This window comes from Protopterus annectens, chromosome 11.part0, assembly GCF_019279795.1.
Source record: "Protopterus annectens isolate FY-2018-M chromosome 11.part0, PAN1.0, whole genome shotgun sequence".
NCBI classification, from domain to species: domain Eukaryota; kingdom Metazoa; phylum Chordata; order Ceratodontiformes; family Protopteridae; genus Protopterus; species Protopterus annectens.
In genome coordinates this window covers 873,324,013-873,345,180 of record NC_056745.1, presented here as the reverse complement: position 1 = coordinate 873,345,180, position 21,168 = coordinate 873,324,013, and positions in this window count along the sequence as shown.

The following is a 21,168-nucleotide window of genomic DNA, read 5'->3' as shown; positions in this document are numbered from 1 at the left end:
AGTGAAGGTATCAACCATGCAGGACTGCATAAAAACGGGTTATTTTCATCGGAAATTCGACCACGAACCAACAAGGAAAGAACAGCTATTATTGGATGTTCTCAAATAAGAGGTACTGAATTTGAACCTAGACAACAGGAAGGTTGTCTTGGTACACGCAATTGTGATTATGATAGACTAAACTTTCATAAAAACGCTGAGTTAACTCATGGGACTTGTTTTAAGGACATATTAGATAAAACCTACCAGTTTAACTTATATTTGGAAGCGTTTAACAAATGTGATGAATTTAAAGGTAATGAACAAGCTAACACATTTACGCTTAAAGAAATGATTTTTTTCTTTGAAAAAAAGTTATTTAAACTGAAACGTTTGCAAATTGATAATAGCTATTTGAAAAGTTGTTTGGTACACAAAATTGTACCACAGGGACTCAGGTTGTTTAAATATCCTTTTGGTATTAATTATACAGATGTGAATATCAAAATGTTTCATAGTTTTTTTGATACTTGTGGTTTGGGTCTTATTGAATGTATGATGAAATGTAATGAAGTACTTTTACAGACTCTGACTGCAGAAACAAGCAAACTTAATGCTGATATAACAAATGATTTATTATTTTCTGAATATCAGAGTTTATATGATAACATTTTGATAAAAACTGAGAAAAAAATACAAGATATTTATTTCACAAAACAAAATAAATTTTACAGAGATAAAAAACAATATGAAATTGGAAACGTTTATGTAGGTCCTTTCAAAAGAGGTAACAGAACACAAGGCTATGTACACAAAGGTTATGACAAAGAAGAATTTCGAGTAAATAGTTTGGTGTCTGATAAGCCTTTAGATAATATTTACCAAGAAGTTGAGGAAAGTACTAGACATAGACCACTGGATGAATTGGACTCTTTTGGAGGGGAAGAGGGTCATTTTTTTCTCCCCAGGAGGTCAGAAAGGATAGCGAGCAGAAGTATCTTTCCACCAGACCCAGGACATTTAGGACACTTGGACACAAATTATGGATGGAAAAAAGTGGGGAGGAAGACGAGATAGTTCCATTAGATGACAATTATGGTATACTTTATGAATACAAAGGGTTCAAAATTTTTAATTATACTAGTCACAACTTGACCAAATTACATTTCAATTTATTTTCTAAGGGATTCAAATTTGTGAAAACACAGTATGGTGATATAGCTAATATGTTAGTGGATTTGAAACTATATTTAAGAAAACTAAATCTCAACATTACATTCAATTTGGGTAAAGATACTACCATTAACAAGTACAGGGGGGAAGATATGTTGGTGAGACATAGTGCATTTAATCCTCCATTACATCCCACCTTGATGTTGTTTGAAAAAGTTGTTACTGAGGAACTATATGCAATATATGTCAAAAACGGATGGCAGAGAACTAACTCTAATCTTACTAAAGAAGAAAGTAGTTTGTTACATCAACTACAGACACAATCTACTTTATGAATTATGAAACCAGATAAGGGAGGGGGGGTTATTATGTATAATGTAGAAGATTACAACAATGTTATTACTAACATTTTACTAGATAGTGTTACATATACCCCTGTCTCCATTAACCAGATACACATAACCTATAGTAGGATAGACTCATTGCTTGAAGAATACTTATTAGAAAATAGAATAGATTCTAAGACATATAATTTCTTAAAACAACTGCATCCTAGTATTCCGAATATTTTTGGAATACCTAAGGTGCACAAATCTCTACAAGCACCCGCTTTTAGACCAATAGTATCTGCAAAGAATTCTAAAACACATCCACTAGCTGTTTATGTAGATAAACACACTAAAGAAATTATCAACAAAACCCCTCATTTAATCAAGGATTCATGGGAATTTTTGAGTAAAATGACCCAAGACTTGTGGAGTACGGACTGTATTTTTCTCACCATTGATGTGAAGGATTTGTTTACTTGTATTCCTAGAAAAGATGGATTCGAGTATTTTAGTGACTGTATTTTCAAACATTCTACCCTAACTAGGGATAGTATTCTTTTGGTGTTAGAACTAGTTGAGTTAATATTGGATTCTAACTACATTCACTTTCAAGGTGAGTTTTATCAACAGATTAGCGGTATTGCAATGGGAGCCGCTTGTGCTCCCACATACGCTAACATAGTATTACTAGAATGGGAGAACAAGTTTGTTTTTCCCTCGGTTTTTTACAAACATATTAAACTATACTTGAGATTTCTGGATGACATTTTTGTGTTATGGGGTGGATCTAAGGAAGAACTTAGTCTTTTTATGGAATACATAAATTCATGTACAAATTTTTTTTCTTTCACACATTCACATCATGAATTTAGCATCAATTATTTGGATGTTACTATTTCAAAGACCTCTACAGGTTTCAAATCAAACATTTACAGGAAACCTACTTGGTGTAATAGTTTTTTACACTATATTAGTCATCACCCTTTAGCACAAAAGAAAAGCTTGATCAAAGGTCAAGCGGTTAGGATAGCCAGGATGACTTCTGACTTTTGTGATCTGGAAAGAGAAATGAATTTCTTAGGTAAATGTTTTATTGAAAGAGAATATCCCTTAGAAATAGTTATTGTTATTCTAAAAGAAGTTACAAAAAACTGGGGTATTAAACATAAAGCTTTATTAGGTCAGCCGTTTCAAACCTCTCAAGTTCTTAAACAGGATAGGAATAAATACAAAGCAGCATGTATAATTCAATGCAACACATTATCAGATTCATTTTTAGATATTATTAAAAACAACTGGAATTTAATGAAAATTGATAAGGAGATACACAAGTTAGTGGGAGAACAACCTATTTTTACATATAAGGTGGGAAACAATTTTAAGAGAACTTTTGAAAAAGGAAACAAGGAATTTATTCAGTATAGGGCCACTAACCCTTGTGGAGCATGTAGTGTTTGTGCATATATATATAATGAGGCAAGTGTTACATTAAATAACAGCTTGAAAAGTGTGGTGAGGTTTATCAAAGGTAGTTGCAAGTCTAAAATGTTGGTTTATATGGCCTTATGCACTTCATGTAGTGCATACTACATAGGTAAAACTGAGAGGGCATTTAAGGACCGTATTTATGAACACCTATATGACATTAGGACTCACAAAGAAGCTAGTGCTTTGTACAAACATAGTATAACTTGCCCTTTTACATTTATAAGGTTTAAATTTGACATTATTGATCTGGTTCAAAGGGATTTTTCTAAGGGAGGGGGTGATATAAAAAATGTTTTGCTACATAAGGAATTGTTATGGCAACTTAGATGTAAATCTAACACCCCACCTGGCTTAAATGACTATATTAGTATAAAACCTGTATTATGTAAAAAAGCAGAAAATGTTTGAATTTAACAAATATATAACAAACAAAATTTGTATATGAATTTATGATTAAAATATTTACACATCAACATATATATATATATATATATATATATATATATATATATATATATATAACTTATTAATTATTTTATACATAAAATTGATTAATTGACTATAAAACTAAATATAAATTTCTCTGGTTATTCCATAAGATATTTTATTGTGTAAGAAATGTTTATAAGAAAAACAAGATAAACATGACTAAATTTTATTAGTAATACAAGCCTTATATTATTTTTTTAAGGCAGTATTTGATTTTTATGTATGTTTCTTTAAAAGTTGATTGAGTGTAATTAACTCGATTTGAATGGGTGTATTTAAGTTGCAATTTGTACCAGTGCTTTTATCTGATGAAGTCTAGTCATTAGACGAAAGCGCTCATCCTCTGTGTTTTGTGAATATTATAAAGACTTTTTAACCTACGTGGCGTCCAGGACTTTTTTGATATATTTTTTGGTTGAAATGTTGCCACATTGTTTTAAATTCAACATTTCACATTTACAAATGATATAAATATGTATCAAATTCTATTTGGCTAGGCTGGCAGCCTTCACCCATCTCTACCAGTCTTCACAATATCACACCCATGTCATCGGTTATTGCTATTATACAATAGCATTATTTAAGAAAAAAATTATTCACTTTTCTTAAATAATGTCTTTGTATAATGGCACTATGGTGTTCTTCCATTGCTTTGCTGATGTGCTGCACATGCATATGGGACTTCTGTTCCCATGTTTATGCAGGACATCAGTGCTTTGGAAAACAAGCAACAGAGATGGGAAGATATCCATTGCTTATTTTGTTTTTAACAGATTTACAGGATAATTCATTGAGATGCTCTCTCCACCAGAAACTATACTTCATAGAAAGAAAAACAGCTTTACTTTTTATCTTAGTAATGAAAATGATCCAGGGTCATTTTCCATACACTCCAAATATGAGGTTTTTAATTAACTGAAACTGCATCTTCAGCCCTTCCAAATCAACTTCATTTGACATAGGTGCTTACAGTTAGTTCCAAAAGTTTCCTGGTTTGCTATTAATAAGCATTTTTGTATATTACTAAAATGTGGTTATTTCATAAAATGATGGCCCCATGAACCTCATATTACAGCTAACACTAGAAAAAAAGTCTGTCCACTCAATGATAGGTTAGCGGCAAGACCTTTATCATTGGTATATTCTCGATTTACATTGGGCATGCTGGTTGGGGTGGCCAATCAGCATGTTCCTTTTTGAATGTTAATGGCCAGTCATTGTATAATAAAAATGGATAATATTTTTGGTAGCATTATACTCCCCAGATTTGAATGAACATTTATAATAAATAAAGACATGCATATGTTATAGCAGTAAAAGTCTCTTAACCAGCTAAAAAATCTTTTAGCTTTGGTTACAAATGCACCAAAAATTCCAATTAATCTCAGGCAAACATCAGGTAATTCTCCAATTAAATCCATAACCATTTTAGTATTGTTACAAATATCTTGCAATAAACTCTCTAGCTGATAACTGTTAAACATTGGTATTCTTCGCTACAAAACTTCTGCTTCACAGGCAAACATCTTTGTTTTGTTGTCCTAAGCTCCTTATTTTAACTGCATTTCTGCAGGTGTTCGGTATCAAGTCTATAGCACTTGAGCAAATGCTTAATTGAGTGAATCACCATTTGTCGAACTGTATTAAGCAAAAGCTCATTTAAGCAAATGCTTGGCTAAGCAAAAGGTTTCCCAGGGAAAAAAACAGCTGCCTGTCCACTATTCGGAATAAACAAAACTAAATTTAAAACTCTGCAAAGTGGGGGGCTTCACCTCCCACACCCACTAATGTGGGGGACTGTGCCCCCACACCCCCTTAACTAAATATACCAACTCCAAGATCATACTACAATGGAGAAAAGGGCAAATACCCGATGATGGCCAACCATGTCCTTTCCCTGGGAAAAAAATTTGCTTAACCAAGCATCCGCTTAATTGAGCTTTTGCTTAAAACAGTTCAACAAATAGTGATTTGCTCAATTAAGCATTTGCTCAAATGATATAGACCCATCCAATATCAGCTTGTTATGCTCCATGTATGCTCTCTCCTGTTGCATGCTCTGCCAAAATGCTTGCCAGCTATCTCATTGTGTGCTGCATAAACACCATCTAAAGCTGTATACTGCAAGCATTGTAACACATTTTACAGTATTTTCAAATCAAAGCAGCTTCTTCAAAACAGAAGAGACATTTTATTACAAAGCAACACTTTTATAAGAAGAAAATAGAATCCTTTTAACATCTTTCTTACATTCACTATGTTAAAGTGGGTTCATATTGTAACTTCAAAGTTAAGGAACTTTGAACATTATATGGTTGAGGTTTAGATTTCCATAACATCAAAAAGTAGAAAAAAAATCAACAAAAATCTGTGTTTATGCAGGGGATTACTCCTCTGTACATCCTGCAAATTATATATGCCAACTCTGAGACTGTACTGCAATGGGAAAATGCTAAATTCCATGATCCCCACTGCACTGCAATCTCTGTAGAAAACATTGACTTTTTGGAAAGTTGATCCTATGATCTCCTGTGACATTTGATTTTCCAATGATCTACTGAATGTGACCCATTAAAACACATATGGACAAATTTGTGTTGCCCTTACACTGAACCTTTGACATAGCCCTGGTAAATGTGACTTAAATATTGTACATTTAATGCTCCTGTGATGTTTGTTTTAGATTTTTTTTAACATACTCTCACCATGAACCCAAATTGTAGCCTCATGTTAAATATAAGATTTGGGAGATATATGCAGATGATTATGCTGGAGGCAGCATGTTGCCATGGTTTCATTTTAAGAGATGGTGGAGATATTTCCAGCTGATGAAGCAGAGGGTGGTTTTCTTATTGTACTCTTTGTCTGCTCTAACTCTTCTCTACTGCTTTAGTGATTCTTTTAGCTACTAGGGCTGAGACTTGCCAATAAAATATATACTCAACTCAAAATATGTACTAGACTAGAAACTCTGAAGGGTTAATAATGGAGATTAAACTGCTACTATCACTTTCAGTAATATTAGCTAAAAGAAATATAAGTTGTTAAAGATGAATTTCCTATTTCAGGGATAATGCTAAGCGTTAGATTGGCAAGCTGATTTTCAAGGCCTTCAATATTAATACATTTATTAAAATATGCTCTATGTTTAGACAATGTAAAATTTAGTGTATTTAATATAAACATCTAGGGATTGTGATAGGAAACAACATAAAAGTAAAAGTACAGGCTAAATAATAACAAGTAATGCTATGAGAATTGTGGGATTTATTTTTAAGAATTTTACTGCACATGAACATTATATCTTAGGAAAATTATTCACCTCCTATGTTAGATCAGTGATTGAATACAATTATTTTTTCTGTCTGCCATACAGGTAATTACTTCGGAATGCATATAGAAGATATACACTAAGACAATTATAGCATGTAAGAAAATTTCTTATAATATTAGACGAGATTATGGGTTGTTATTCAATACTTTCAGGCAGTTTGGGGGAATTATGTCAAACCTTCAAATTTTATCATGATTAAGAATTTTGAGTATTAATTAATACTGATTTATTACAACAGAAATCTGCTGCAGGAGTGATAGATACCCATTTAGAATTGATAAGTGCAGAACCACATTAAGAACTAAATGCATTCTCACTTCATTGTATATTTATGGAATAAATAACCAAGGCATGTAAGAAAAAGTGATACATAAAATTCACCAGATACATGCATGAGACAGTTAGTTAAATCAGCATATTCTAAGTCTGCAGTATAATTGATCTGTTAGGCCTATATGCAGTTTTATTATACTATGAGGCTACAAAATAATGCAATGGATATTAAAATAAATGTATAATACTGAAAAAAACATATTTCTACTAAAATGAAATGGGAATGAAAATTCAGTTATCATCCCAAAATAACACAGAAACAACAAGTACAAATGTCAAACAGAAAACTTTCATAAACAAAAAATAAAACATTTAAAAAGACCCTTGCAACTAGATATGTTAACTGTGTAATACCTTATTATGCAAATACTCCTATAAGAGCATATATGCATTTCAGGTAAATGCCTACTGCATGCGAATTGATTTTTTTTACTTTTTATAGGTGTTTATTAAGGCTTTCGGGCCAATACAACTAAACCCTACTAGCTGTGGATATGATATGTTTCACCAGTATTTCCTAAATGAATAAAAAACAAGTAAAATGTTTGCACAGTAAAACTTCATAGAGAAAAAACATCAAAACAGACCCTGGCAAGTCAGGAACTTCACTGTGCCATGCCGTAAACCTATGAAGGTAGCTCATCAGAATTACGCAAAATACACATTCAGAATAAACAAAGGTACAGTTACTTGGATTCTGAATGCCCACTAACTTTTACTTTTTATACATTTTAATTGTGGCATTCAAGCAAGTAAAATGAAATCTAATTAGATGTGGACATGTTAGAAAAGACACAGCACTGTTTAGTTCAAAAATGGGTCTTGCGCATATCTTAAAGTTGGTGTACCCTCAAAGATACAAGGTAATAAAGCCACTTAACCTTAAACAGTCAAATATCTGTATAGGCAACTTATGAAAAAAGGCAGCAATACTACTCAGTGTAAAAGGAAATGCTAGAAAAGTGCTTACATTGTCCACTTGAATCAGGCTATTCAGAATGTCTACTATTAAAAAAATATCTCATGAATATGAATTCCATGGAGGATTCAATACATTATACATCAAAAAAGAACTGCATATTAAATTGTAGATTTAAGGTTTGTTTGAAAGTTCTGGGACTAATAAAATAAATTATTTCCATCTCAGATTAAAAACATCTTAAAATAAATTACATTTATTTCAGTAAAAATAAATCATTAGGTGTAATGGGCTGTAAAATAAAGCAAGAAGTGAGCTGTATCTTAATAAGACAGCACATAGATTTGAGCAGCATTTGAAACAGGAGGCTGTAATTCCAGAGAATGGATAGGATTAAGTGCCAAGTGCCATATTGCAAACACATTGTGTGATGGAAGTCATTTTATCATTAGTTTTGGAGAAACAGAACTGTACAGCTATCACTACAAGCTTAGTGTTCAGTACAGTGAAGTAAATGGCACTCTTAACAAGAGCTTCATTTATAGCACTCATGGAGTGTTGCATGTAAAGAAGTGGTGATCCAGAGTGGCAGCAAGTAAAACGCTATGCAAAGAAGCGCTGAGTTCCCTACAGTATTCAACAAGTAAAGACATACCGATATGGTGACATTAAAAGGCACATAATAGTCTAAGATGTGCAGATACACCTGTACAGCACAAAGGAGGCACTTAGGAAGGAATTTGTTTTTTATTGGTGCCCAGCAATAGAATCTTGACTCATGTCCATGGATGAGAATATAGTATTGTCTCTTGTAAAAGTAACTGTCATCTCACACAAAAGGAAGCAGTGTTGGTTCAAGTAGGCTGACATCTCATGCAGAGACTACAAGAGGCTGTAAAGACTGCAGGGGAGGAATCAGAACATCCACTTAAGTAGCAGGATAAACACCAGCATAAAAGCTATGCTATCGTTGATGATTTGACCAATAATATTTATTCTACTTTTAGTAAAATCATGTTTGCATTTTCAAGTGGAGAGAAAAACGTAGATAATTTGCCCACCTACGAATCAGATCAGTGTTCACCAGTTTACATACCCAGTGAGCACTGCATTTTATTAATTTATGTATTAATTAATACATTCATTTACTTCAGTTTGATAACTGGGTGTATGCACAGGTCTAATGAGAGTTTTCAGCCATGACCCAGGCACCATGGTTCAAGATACAACTGGAAAATTATAAATTATTATAGAATAAGGAATACTCAGAGCTGTACAAAGTACAGTGACAATGTATAGAAAATACATTAATTTTTTGCTTACAAATACAGATGTGTTATCAGTTACTGTATGTCCAGTTATGATAGGCATTCAACCTGTGGTCATTTGGTCATAGTATGTCTTTACAACAGATATGTGACTAAAGAGTAAGCTTATAGAACTCACCATTGCCATTTAAGCAAGAGCATTTGAAGTCCTTAAACAGTTGTTCTTTTACTTTTTATAGGTCTTTATTTCTAAATAAGTGAATTGTCTCTTGCTGCCCGGCTTCTGTGTGTAGCCATTTCCAAAAAGCTGGGCCTGGCATACTAAAAGCTCTTTCTCCTGTGGAGGTTTTAAAACAAGATCTCATGAGAGTAATACTATCTTCTTGGCTGTTTCTAAATGTGTAGATAGGGTGCTTATTTTGTCATTTTCTAAAAGGGGACAGTGTCCCACTGTAACAGCTTTTACATCTGAAATCTATGTAGAAATATGGTTTTGTCATTTGCAGGGAGCCAGTTACACTGCTACAGAAGTTAGCAGTGAGAAGTTTGACGTTCTGCAGAAAGAACAAATCTGCAGATTTTGCTTATATTACTTTGTATTTAAATGTGTTTGACTTGAGCTTACAAGATGAAGATCATATTTGATTTTAGGAACAAGAGCATTTTAAGCCAAGGCATTTCACCTGTAGATGTTAGGAGTTATGAGTTTTTTTAGCATAATTTTAGTTAGTAGATTGTTTTGCTAATAATATTGTTAGTAAACTTAGCCAGTGAAAGGTTAGGGTCCAAAGTGATCTCCTGGTACTTCTCTTCTGTTCTGTTCTGTTACTAGTGTCAGTATTCTGTTGCATGGTACCCTTTTAACAAATACATCCTTATTAGTTGTTGTAATATGGTTACTGAGGATGGTGGAATGTAAACTACACACACACACACACACACACACACACACACACACACACACACACACACACACACACACACATATACACATTTAAGCTGGTATGTCCACCAACTGCAAGAGCATTGATGTCAGATTATGCTTTGGTCTGTTGCATTTGGTACAAGGTTTACCTTCTTGATGGTAGCTTATATATTCTTAGTAATAACCATCGCTACCCTGCCACCTTGTCTCGGTCCTTATCTATTGTCCAGTTATAAAGTACAATTAATGTATCAGGAAGAGCAATGGCTGTCCTTTAGCTAAGTTTCTGTTATCATCAGAATGCGTGGTTTTACATTGCAAAATCCAACTTTGACAGCTGACAGTTTGCTATTTATGCTATTAAGGCAAGCAATTTTGAGGATTTTTTTGTCATTGCTGCAAAGCTTAGCAGTGGGGATTTTGAGAGATTGCTGGCTTGTTGCATTCTGAAAATATTATTTTACAAGTTACTGGCACAAAAAGAACATACACTGAAGTTGTTGGTAACAGCAGTCTATCAGCATATAATTCTAATGACCAAGGAAGATTTAATGCCTGTATTGATAACATTACTTTTGTCATGGAATGCTGTGGGTGAAATGACAACAACAGACCTTCACTAGACAAATGGCTGGATTCTTTACCAACTTTCTAGTAAGGTAATATAAATAAGAACAACATGATATTAACTAAGCAGTGAACTATGACGCTAAATTATCCAAATATAAATCATTGGCTTTAGATAAATCTCTTTTTTTTTTTGGGGGGGGGTGCATTTTCAATGAAAGGGTACATAAATATGGAAATTTCCCAATGGCATTCATTCTTCATCGAGATTATACCAGAATTAATTGATTTGTTTGATCACATAGGGATGGAAATTATAACTTTGTTAATTAAACAAAACTCCCACAATTAACTTACATCCAATCAACATCCTTCCTACCCTCTGCATTTCCTGTTACCAATCACACCTTACTACCCTCATATATTTAATTACATCACTCCAATTCATTCCTGTCAATTAACCAAGGCCAATTACTATGAATATCTTACTCCAGCAAATGACCCTACTACTCCTCCTAGCATTTACCTACCACATCACTTGTTACAACTACTCAATGCAAAACAACTCTTCCCTCACCAATAAATCCACATCCATTATCTCTCCCATCCCTTCTACATACTCCCTAACGATAAGCCCCACCTTATTCAACACCACTGCCACTACTTATACCCTTCTTAAAACCATCAACACATACCCCAAATCTGGTATTACCCACAAATACATAATAATACTGCAAAAGATAGTGAAAATACTACAAAAAAAACAAAACAATGTGAACTATTAAATGATGGAGATATCCACCCTAACCCAGGTCCTTATGATACAAATCCTCCTACTAATATACAACCTCCTAAACTAACCCAAATCAATACCAGACCAGCAAATAGTCTACTCCTCCTAAATCTAAATATCAGGAGCATCAATAAAAAGATACATGAGCTTCATACTCTAATCTCACAATATCTCCCAGATATAATCAGTTTAACAGAAACATGGCTAAAACCAATTACAAAGGATACAGAGATCCTACCACCTGGATACAGTATCCTTCGGCAAGATAGACTAAAGAAGAAAGATGGAGGCATTGCTCTACTTTATAAAAATACACTATCCATAGCTAAAACTGAGTTCACTTTACCCCCCTTGGACAAGGCAGAAATACTCTTAACTAAGCTCAAAATAGGTAACAACAAAACTATCAACTTAGTAACATGTTATATCTCCCCAGGCAATAATATCCCCATCATGGAAAATTTACTACAGTGGCTATCACAAACCTTGCCACAATAAACTATTCTATTAGGGGACTTTAATATTGACTGGCTCACATGCTCTTCCCAGGCTCCCACTAATCATATCAACCTACTTACCTTCTCTCAGCTAATCAAAGAACCCACTAGAGTTGACAAAAATAGTAAAAGAGAAACACTTTTAGACTGGATTTTACTAAATAAAATAACTTGCTCATATTTAGCAGGTACCCTTTCTGACTCACTAAGCGACCATCAAACTACCTTCCTACTCAAATATAAGTCCCACCACCCCCAAACACCCATACTCCAAACAATAAGAAACAAAAAACACTTCAACTTACCAAACTTCTTACAAGATCTAAAGCTCTACAACTGGTCGCAACTGTATTATCTACCCCTTGACGAAGCTATCAAACACTTTAACTCTACCTTTCTAGAGATACTAAATAGGCATGCCCCTGCAAGAACTACCAGAATTAAATCCAAAACAGTTCCATGGTTAACAAGGGAAACAAGGCAAAAAATAAAAGAAAGGAATAGAGCCTGGACAGCCTGGACGTCCAGCAAAAACCCAGGAACACAGCAAGCATACCAACAGATAATAAATCTAACTAAGAAACTGGTAATGCAAGATAAAAGAAATTACTTTATAACCCATCAAACCCAACAGTCGAATAATCCCAAAAAATTCTGGGCAGGCTTAAACAGGTTACTACACCCTGGTAAAACCACTATCCCACCCCCAACAACAGGCTTAACAAAAGAAAACATAGGTGAATCATTTAACTCATTCTTTACTGAGACTGTACTTGCCCTTGCCCAAAACCAAAAATAAGGACAATTTTTAAATATTGCTCTTATAAACGTAGAAAGATAATAGAACAGTACGTCTTGCATCAGTATGAATTTTCTGAAGGGTATAAAATCTGAAACTCAAATATCTGCCATAATTGCCTAACGTCAGTCTTTAATGATTTGCCAGAAAACAACAATTTTATGAAAAACGGACCAAAACTGTGATGTAAAAATATAAAATAGCCACAAAATATAGGTGAGAACCTGTCAAAAAGGGACACTTTTTTAATATTAGTACTGTTAAGTTGAGCAGCTGACAAAATAAGAGAATTAACATTCATTTCTAAAATAAACATAATCTGTAACACTGATCATTAAAATTATTTATTAATTGTAAACCCTCCACATTTCTTATAAAATTACCATTTTATGGAGGGATTATTAGGGGGAGAGCAACATTTTGAGCCAAAATCAGGGGCAGTTGGATATACCTTATTCTATCAAGAGATTTATTTAACATACCTCTCAACCTCTTAATGCAGGAAATGGGAACAAACAGTACTAAAAGTTGTTCTTGTATAAACTTAGTTGATAGAACAACAGGTCTTACATTAGCATGCATTTTTCCTGAGGGGTATGAAGTCTGAAACCCAATGTCTGTCATTATTAAGTGATTTCAATACTAAATGATTTGCCAGAAAACCACAAATTTTATGAGGAACAAACCAAAAATAATAAGAAAAATATATTCATTCTGCAAAAATCTGGACAGTTGAGAGGTTTAGTTCAGCCGGGAGAATTGTGCGGCAGAAATCCTACACGATGGACTTAGCTCCCTAGGTGTGGACAATAAGTAAATACCACCCCCCCAAAAAAAAATGAAGATCTAAGAGAAGTGATTGCTTCAATCTGGCTTCATCACTTTCAGTAGCATTCAGACTCGGTGAAAATATTCAGTAACAAAAAAAGTTTGTGCTTGTAGACAGTTGATTTAACTGGTTCCTAATCGAACACATCCAACCAAGAACTGGGAGGGGGTATACCTGAGCTGATCAGATAATCAATAAACACTTTCCTGATTTGTATTATATTCCTTGTACAATACAGTACAGTTGTTAGAGAGCATTTTAAATTGATTGTTTTGAACATTTTTCCAGTAAACAATGAAACAAAATGCATGCACCAATAATGACAAAAAACTGCCCGATTCAGAACATTTCCATTATAAAAGTCTACTCAAACTTCTACAATCCACCAGTATCAGTAAATATGCACAATCTCTGAAGAAGTAAAAGTCATCTAAATAATTCCACATTAAAGAGATCTGTAACTAATGAAGAGGTTGCTGCTAACAAACAACTTTATATTTCATTGATAAATCTACAAATAAAGTGCCTGCTGCCCTTGAGGAATAAATTGCCTATGTTACATTAAAACAATGATAAGCTAGTAATATTGCAATAGGGAATGGATGGCAAACTGATAACAGGTTCATAGTTACTCTGTATTTCCGCCAAAGAGGACATTTGCAGGACTGCAGCATCCACCCCCTTTCAAAGTACAACACAGTACAGTATCAGTCATGCATCTATATACTGTGGGAGTAGAAACCCACAGCCTTCTGCATCAAAAGCAAGTGCATTACCTGTTGTGCTATTAACAATGAAAGCTGGCTTAGCATAAGCAGCACTAAACTTCTCTTCAAGCTCTCAGCTCCTTGTAAAATCCACTCAACTATAATCTCTCAACTTTGCAGCACAAGAAATCTGGAAAAAAACAAATTTTATTGGTGGGGGGAGACAAAAGCCCAAAAACCAGAGACACATTTTAAACATTGCTTGTATAATCTTGGAAAGTTGATGGAATAAAATGTTGTTACCACCATACATTTCACTGCTAAGTTTTGTACCTAGGACCCTATGCACTAGAGGCCAGGACAACAAACCACTAAGCCATACAAGCTGTTTTGGGAAAGATGTGAAGACTGAAACTTAAATGGCTATCATTTAGTGAATTCAGTTCTCACCGTAGCATAGCTCTCAACCTCATAGCACAAAACACCTGTTCAAAACCAATAATGGGGGAATACAGCCCCCAGACATATTCAGTGAATTCAGTTCTCACCATAGCTCTCAACCTCTTAGCACAAAAAACCCTGACAAAGCCAATAAAGGGGGAATACAGCCCCAAAAATAGGGACAATTTTCAAATACTGATCTTATCAACTTAGAAAATTGCTAGAATAAAACTGTTTTGTGCAGTGTTACCATGCATTTTCTGAAGAATATGAAGTCTGAAATTCAAATGTCTGTCATTTATTACAAAAACTGCAGGAAACCACAGATTTTATGAGGAACAGAACAGGTTCAGAAGAAACATATGAGGCAAAACTCTGCAGTGGTGGTGGGTAGGGAATTTAGGTTCCTGCTATGTTACCATGTATTTTCTGAAGAATATGAAGTCTGAAATTCAAATGTCTGTAATTTATTACAAAAACTGCAGAAAACTATAGATTTTATGAGGAACAGAATAGGTTCAGAACAAACATATGAGGCAAAACTCTGCAGTGATGGTGGGTAGAGAATTCAGGCTCTTGCTACCTGTATCCAAGGTACAAGGTTTGAGCCTGAATAACTCTAGCCACCAGGAATAATCGTGGGGCTTTATACACACGCACACACACACACACACACACACACACACACACACACACACCCACACACACACACGCGCACACACACACACACACACACACACACACACACACACACACACACACACACACACACACACACACACACACACACCTTAACAGCAAGAATGCTTGTTAAGTCTGATTGTGCACACACCTTACCAGCGAGAATGCTAATTCCGATCCTGCGCACACCTTACCTGTGAGAATGCTAAGTCCAATCATGTTTACACACACCAACTAAGTGCAAAAAATGCATAGTTAAGTCAGCCTCAGCAGCAGCAATATATCACGCTAAGTCCGATCATGTTTACACACACCAGCTAAGTGTGAGAATACTTAGTAAGTCAGTCTGAGCAGCAGCAGCAATATATTCCCTAGAGACTGTTAATGCTTGCTTCACACACACAGTTCCTTACCAGTGAGAATGCTCTTCAGTCCGAGCAAGTTTCCAAATTTCCTAGAGACTGCTAATGCTTGCTTCTGAGAGCTGCTAGTTCATGATAGTGGTTCCAGTTCCAATATATTCCTTGCAGACGTTCCAAAGTCCAGCAGAGCTTCCAAACTACAACAGCAAAGTCCTGAGCTGCCATTACATTGCAGCAGCAGTCAGTCTGTGTGCTGGGAGCCAATCAGAGTGTGTCTAATATGAGCTGGGAGCCAATCAGTTGCTATAGACTGCAGACACTGCAGTCCGTTTACCTTGCAGTCTATGCGGTTTGTAACTGCATCGACTTCTGGGGCAGCCACACCGATTTTCTCCTTTTTGTAATCCAGACTGGTTAGATGGCAGTCTGGATAGGAAAGCACACATGCGAAGGACTTGAATCTAGTTTTCTTTTCTTTTCATTTTACAGCTGGGGGGGCTGCAGTCCAATAGCATGAGCCACCCCTGTCTACTACTGAGCCTTTAGCAGTGTGTGTAGACAATCAAACATGTCATACTCTCACACTCAAAGATTTGTGACACTTTCTCAAAACAGTAGCTAATGCCCCCTTTTCAGGTGAATATATATTTATCAACACTAATATACAAAGTTTATACTCTGTTACACCCCATGATTTAGGTATGCATTGGTTTACTGAAGCAGTAAGTGAAGGAGTTTTCACATTTATCTAATAAAGGCATTAATTTGGTTGAGGCAGTTTTTGATTTGACTTTGAGAAATATTTTTTTTTTTTTTGAAAGGGAATATTTCAAAGAATACAATGGCATAGCAATGGGACCAGACTCAGCTCCCATGCACACTAATTTGAGTCCAACACAATGGGAAAGGAGACACATTTTTAGACATTCACTGTTTAATAAGGCTGTATTATATTTTAGGTACCCAGGTGATACATTTGTGTTATTGTCAGGTACTGATGCTGAGTTGAATATATTTTCTGAAAACATCAATGTGACCACATACTTTTTAAAGCTTATGTGTCATACTAAAATGGAATTTATTATTTAGACGTCAAGTTAAGGAAAGATTTGTGTATTCATGGTTATCAATCCACTATATTTTGTAACCCCACATTTTATAATGCACATTTACATTGGAAAATTTGTCATCCATACAATTAAAAATGTGAGTTAATTAAAGGACTAATGATTAGGTTATCTCATATAATTTCTCTGGATCAGTTGTTTATGTTTTAAAAAATACGTTTTTTAACAGAGGTTATCCCAGATGTCTGTGGAGTATGTTAAGATAGGAATACTACCTACCAACCTATCTTTAAGTGTAGGAATATCCATTCTTGGGCAATAGTAAAATGGAGGATCAAAGGTTAACTTTTATAACCCAACTCAGTAATGTCATATACAATACATGCAGGATGGGTAAGAGCAATTGGTACAAACTAGCAATAGACAGTTTCATTAAGAAACTAGATTATGTACTAAAATGCACATTTAGAAAAGGGAAATGTATGAAAAAAATATTTGAGAGTTCTAAGTTACATTGTAGGTTTAAATCAGGTAAGATGTTCAAGTGTGGTATGTGCTGACAGTGTTGATACATTTTGGAAGATAAAAGTACCACTATGGCATCATTTGATAAGACTTTGACGTGCCCAGGGCTAGACAATTGTACAGCCAAAGCCATAGTTTACCTAGCCCAGTGGGTGTCCTGCAACAGTTTTTATATAGGTAAAACCAAGCACTCATTAAGAGAAAGAATTTATGAGCATTGCTTGACTAGTAAGAAAAATAATGTAAATAATGCTTTATATAACCATACCAAGGTATGCTATAACTTCAAAATGTTTTTATTTTTTTATATTGGAAAAAGGTTTACATGACTCATAATCTCACATACGGAAAGTTAAGTTAGAGAAGGAAGAACTGATTTGGCAACTGGAATTAATGTCACTAATCCTTCAGAGCTAATCAAAAACACGTATATAACATCAATTTTGAAATTGAGATTATTTTTATTTGAAACTGGCCAAATATTTTCTAAGCAAATATTTTGTGAAAGGATAGTGTTTTAAGTGTCAATCAAGTGCAATGTTTTTGTTAATTTATGTGCTTTTTGATTGTTGTTTTTACCACATAACCTTTTTAGCTGAATATTTAAACATGTTAATGAATACAAGTTAAACAGTTTTGATAAAGTTTTTGATAAAGTCTGTGTTTTTTATCGTGAGCATTGTAAATATTTGTATACAACAAACATTTTTGGGACATTTTGAGATGTAACCATTTTAAAACATTATTTGGTTCTTAGTGTTTAACATTCATTTTGGAGGGGTTGCCTGCATTAGTTGTTTGCAAACTACTTTACTAGTCCCTGTATGATATTTACAGGGTGTGCATATAATTTTCATAGCATTGTGGGCACATGCTAATGGGTAGGCCATTCCCAGTATTTCTTTTAGGGCCATATTGTATGCACAAAGGACTCATACAGCACAGCTGGAACATGCTGAATCATAGAGTATTCCATGAGATCCATGCAGAGGGGGTATGTATGTGCAGGGAATTTCTATAGCAGAAGAAGAGCATGCTACATGACAGACCTTTGTATGAGTTTCATGCAGGGTTGCAATAGATTTGTCGAGGATTTTTAAAGCACAGCAGAAGCATATAGCAGAGTAGTCCATTCCATGTACTTATTGCAAATGCATGTTGTCTGTCCAGAGGAGTCCTGTAGCACAACTGTTGCATGCTGCATCACAGATGATTCCGTAAATTTCATGCAGGTCTACACTGGATGTGTAGGGGATTATGGGCAGTCTGTTCTACATGTTTCCTGTTGCGGTATCAGAACAGCTGGAGATTATTGAATGACAGACCATTCCAGGTGTTTCCTGTAGGAATATGTTGCATGCACAGAGGACTCCAACAGCATAGCATATCTGCAGAATGATGAGTGGCAGAGCATTCCTCGAGTTTCATTCAGTGCTGCATTGGATGTGCATAGGATTTCTGTAGGAGTAGTGATGTCCATTTCCTGTGATTCCTGCAGGGGTGTAGCAGGTGCACATGGGCTCACAAAGCACTGCAACAGCATGGTGATATGTATTTTTATGATATGTATTGTTTGGTAGTGTGTTACATAAATGTAGCACAAATAGTTGTTTTTGGGCATACTACTGTCTAGCTTCAGGAATCCTCTGAACAGCAAGTGCACCCCTTCATGAAACATCTGGAATAATTTGTGGGAATAGCATGTCAGGATTATGTCAAGTGTTGTCCTCCAGTGTGCATATGCACGTTCTGTTCATAAAGTTTTTATAGTTATTTACTGAAGACTATGTACAGTGTTATTTTGTGTTATACCACATATGTGCTGGCAAAATGCTGACTGGTGGGAACATTATTCATATTTCATGCTTTTATTTATTTTTAAACAACTTTATTCTTCAGCAGCCATCTGTCCCTGGAGGAGTGGTTCCAGACCAGAAGTTAGTAGTTTAAAAAATGTATTGCATGGTTTTGTGCACCAGGCAGCACCGGTTAGCTAGGGTTAAATTATTCCTGGCTCCACTAAGTCTCCTTCAGTTTTTCACTTGAAACTAGTCTAACTCTCAACCTAAGCACTCAAAAAGCATCCTACAGTCCAGCACTTGCTCAGACCTAATAGCAAGCACTAATATACCCCGACACTTGACTGCCCAGCAGGGCAAGGCTCTTTATCCACCCCTCACCAACCAAGCGACTAAGCAACTCACCCTACTATTCAGGCATGACCAAAGGGCAACTTCAGGTGTACTCTCCAGTCCAGCTGGTGAATCTGGGTATCCTGAGGCAATGTTACAACTGCCTCATGTACACAGACAGCCCTCTCCTCCTACCACAAAACACTAACATATGTGAGAGATGCAATTATATAGCCAAACTGGAGGCTAAGGTATCTCCACCCAAGACTGGACTAGACAGTCATGAGGAGAAAGTTAACACTTGCACCACACCTCCAGCCTCACATAGACCTACTAAACCAGCACTGGCAAGAGATACACATAAATACACAAAATCATACTCAGAAGCTCTAAATAAAAACCTGCAAAAGCATCAGAGAGCTCCAAAGCAGACACCCACAAAACCTGCACCTCCTGTCACAAACCAGACAACACATAAAACACAAAATCAATGTGCCACACGATCACAGCCCTTAAGGCAAAATAACATACCTAACACACTAGTAATAGGTGACTCAATAGTCAGGCACACTGATGCCCCACTCACTAGGCTGGACAAGGAGAAGGTTACTGTTAGCTGCCTGTCAGGAGCCAGAATCCGCCACATAACACAAGCACTCAGGTCACTCCAGAACAAGTACAAATATGACTCTGTCATTGTTCATGTTAGTGTGAACGACCTGAGCCATACCTCCCTGGACTACAGGAAAAGAGACATGGAAGAGCTCTCTGATCATGTAGCCCAGGCGGGTATGACTCTGACCCTGAGTAGCATCCTGCCCTCACCAAGAATGATACCTCAGTATAAAGAAAAAATTATCAATTTCAACAATTGGCTAAGCTTCTGGTGTCATTCAAAGGGGATCCAGTGTCTGTCAGCCTGGGATGACATGCTCGACAAGCCGTGTTGCTTCGCAAGAGATGGCTTGCACCTGTCACCCCTTGGCTTTCGAATACTGGCCAAGGCTCTTGCTGCCCCCATAGTGCCTTTTTTAGGCAAGGCTCAAAATTCAAACCCACCTCCATAAACAGTACAAGTAAAAAACTGAGGGTTATGCTACTCAACGTCAGGAGTTTAAATCTCAAAATGCATGCGCTCGAAGCACTCCTAAGTACGGAGAACGTCAACATTTGCGCAGTAACTGAAACCTGGTTCAAGGCTCCAGAGAGCACTCCAGCACTACTGGGCTACAACTCATACCACACATTTCGGCCAGAGAACACGGATCGAAACACAAAAGGAGGGGGTGTATCCATATTCATCAAGGATACCCACACCTCCAGGTTAGTGGTGCAGCATGATACCTCTAAGATCATCCATGTGCAACTAACATCGGGCAAATCTGCAATGCAAATTGTGGCCTGCTACAGATCACCCTCCATGACCCAGGACCACCACTCCACCTTTCTGGAGACACTGGAAAACATGAAGGTCCTACCGAACACCCTGATCTTGGGAGATTTCAATTACCCTACCATTAACTGGGAAAAC